Genomic DNA, 2,634 nt, shown 5'->3' on the forward strand with positions numbered 1-2,634 from the left:
GTCCGGAATTTCATTTGGTAATGAAAGTTTACTTTTAAAGTTAGTAATATTTTTAAAACCATGATCATTATTAATATTTGTTATCATTTTGAGCCACAGTATATTTCTGATGTATATTTTTATATTGATGATGCAACATCCAGTCACTGTGCAGTTGAGAAATCTGCATCCTTGAATGCTCCTCTGTGCCATATATGGACTTCCCCAGACCGGCCAATATCAAAATAACCCTGAAGTGAACAAATATGCCTGGCCTGGGGAGTGAGGGTAGATCAAAGAAGATTCACTCCAATCTGCTCTTCTTGTTTACCTCATGTTAAAGGTGACAACAGTGCAGGCCTGAAATCCCTAATTCCTGGGGAAGAGAACCAAAAGAATTTTATTAAAGAAGTTTAGCAACAGGAAGGTTATAAAGTGCATTCCCATTAAGTTCTCAAAACCTTCCTGGAAAAGTCTGACCAATTTTCTGGAAATCCTTGGCCCATGGCTGCTCAAAGTGAGAAGGAGCATTCAGGAAGGCAGTGGGAACCTTGCATCTGTGCACTGGAAGAGGGTAAACATCAGAAGGAGCACACAACTTCCCAAACTACACACTTGCCGCCCTGTCAGGCCACACTTGCCTGCCTCATCTGTGCCAGAGTCTGGGTTGCACATTGGTCTCACTATCCACCTCAGAACACACTGAACAGGAGTGGAAGCAAATCACCCTTGACCCCAAAAGACAACCTAAAATGCAGATGGTTAATCTGTCATCAAAGAGCCAGAAGTAGACTTGGTCTACTGCCAGCTCTAAAATTTAGTTTTATTCCTAATTTCCAACCCAAATTGTGACCTTGAGGAAATTGATGATCCTCTACCATAAATATTTGGTGCGGGTCATCAGTGCCAAATGTTGCACCTCCTTCACACGCTGACTCTCTCCCCTTATCACACCTGGACTCTCTCACACACCCTCTCCCACTCTCACACCCGGACTCTCTCACACACTGACCCTCTCACACACTGACCCTCTACCACTCTCACACCTGGACTCTCTACCACTCTCACACCTGGACTCTCTCCCACTCTCACACCCGGACTCTCTCACACTGACCTTCTCACACTTACACACACTGACCCTCTCACACTCGGACTCTCTTGCACACTGACCCTCTCCCATTCTCGCACACTGACCCTCTCCCATTCTCACACACTGACCCTCTCCCACTGTCACACCCGGACTCTCTCACACACTGACTCTCTCCCACTCTCACACCCAGACTCTCACACACTGACCCTCTCCCACTCTCATACCCTGATGCTCTCTGTTTAAGCTTCCTGATCCAGGAAAGAAAAAGAGAAAGATAGTGTATTGACACTGTGTAGTATGTGGAGAGATTAGTGAGTGCAGACCCTGCTCAGGGGTCAATGACCATCAGAGCGAGGGAAAAATGATGGGCATGTTTACAGAGGTTTTGGGGAGTCAGCCTATCCCTCAGGAGAAGTCAGCAGGCTCTGGGACCTTTTCTTGGGATTGAATTGCGATGAGTGTTGGAGCCACATCTTCTGCAGCCCAGGCACGAGAGGAAGTGAAACAGTCCAATCACTTTCCCTGCCCTCAACTCTGGCAACAATGAGGGCCGAGTATTATCCCCCTCAGTCCCCTTGCTAGGTGAAGGGTGATGCCTGACAACTGAGCAAGGACACCAGCTGGTCCTCAATGGCAGCCACAACGCAACACCATTACTGGCAACTTGCATCGATCCTCGGGTCGCTTGAATGGAGCCAGATCAATACCTGTATGTGTATGGTGCCATTCACAGCTGTCAAATAGGAAGTAACGGCTCATCAAATACCTCTCAGAATTCATCATCTGTTTCCAAGCCTTCTGTCACTGTATCTTTAACACTAGTGGAGAACATTGGCATATTTCCAATAAATGTCAACATAGTTCAGTCAGTGCTTGGAAGTGCTTACTGATGGCTATTTCCAGTTTGTAAACCTTCTGAGATTAGATTGTGGAAACAATTTAAGACCTTACATGAACTTCATGTACTTTCCCTTCCTGACTGTTGCCCTTTCCCCATTTCTTCTAAAGGTTTTGACTGCTCGCTCGGGTACAGTTCCATGGGCATCAGATTGACTTTGAAACAATGTACAGAAAATAACTGTCAAATAAACAATTATTTAAATTGACTCTTGTTTTGAATAATTCTTCCCCTGATAGTAAGCTCAAAGTTCAGCAGGAAGTTATTTGGAGGAGACTTGCTTTTATGAAGTGCCTTTCACGAGAGTCTACAACTAACAAAATCCTTCTGAAGCGTTGTTGTTAAGTAGGCTACACAGAATCCAATAGGGCCACAGCCAAGCTCCCAGAGTTTATGATGAACATGTGATTTAGTGCTGACGAGTGAGGAATGATTTTTCCTGCTCCTCTTTGAAATTATGTTCTGTTACATTCACTGGTTTATTTAACAGCTTATCCAAAAGGCAGCACTCCTTCTGCGCAGCAATGTTTAAAAGGCATTTAGACAGACACATGAACAGGCATGGAATAGAGGGATATAGACCACATACAGGCAGATGGGATCACAGGTCCACCCCAAGTTCTCACCCAGCAGAAGATGTGTACAGCAGCCGGCAAATCCATACCGC

The sequence above is a fragment of the Pristis pectinata genome, chromosome 5 (assembly GCF_009764475.1).
Source record: "Pristis pectinata isolate sPriPec2 chromosome 5, sPriPec2.1.pri, whole genome shotgun sequence".
NCBI classification, from domain to species: Eukaryota; Metazoa; Chordata; class Chondrichthyes; order Rhinopristiformes; family Pristidae; genus Pristis; species Pristis pectinata.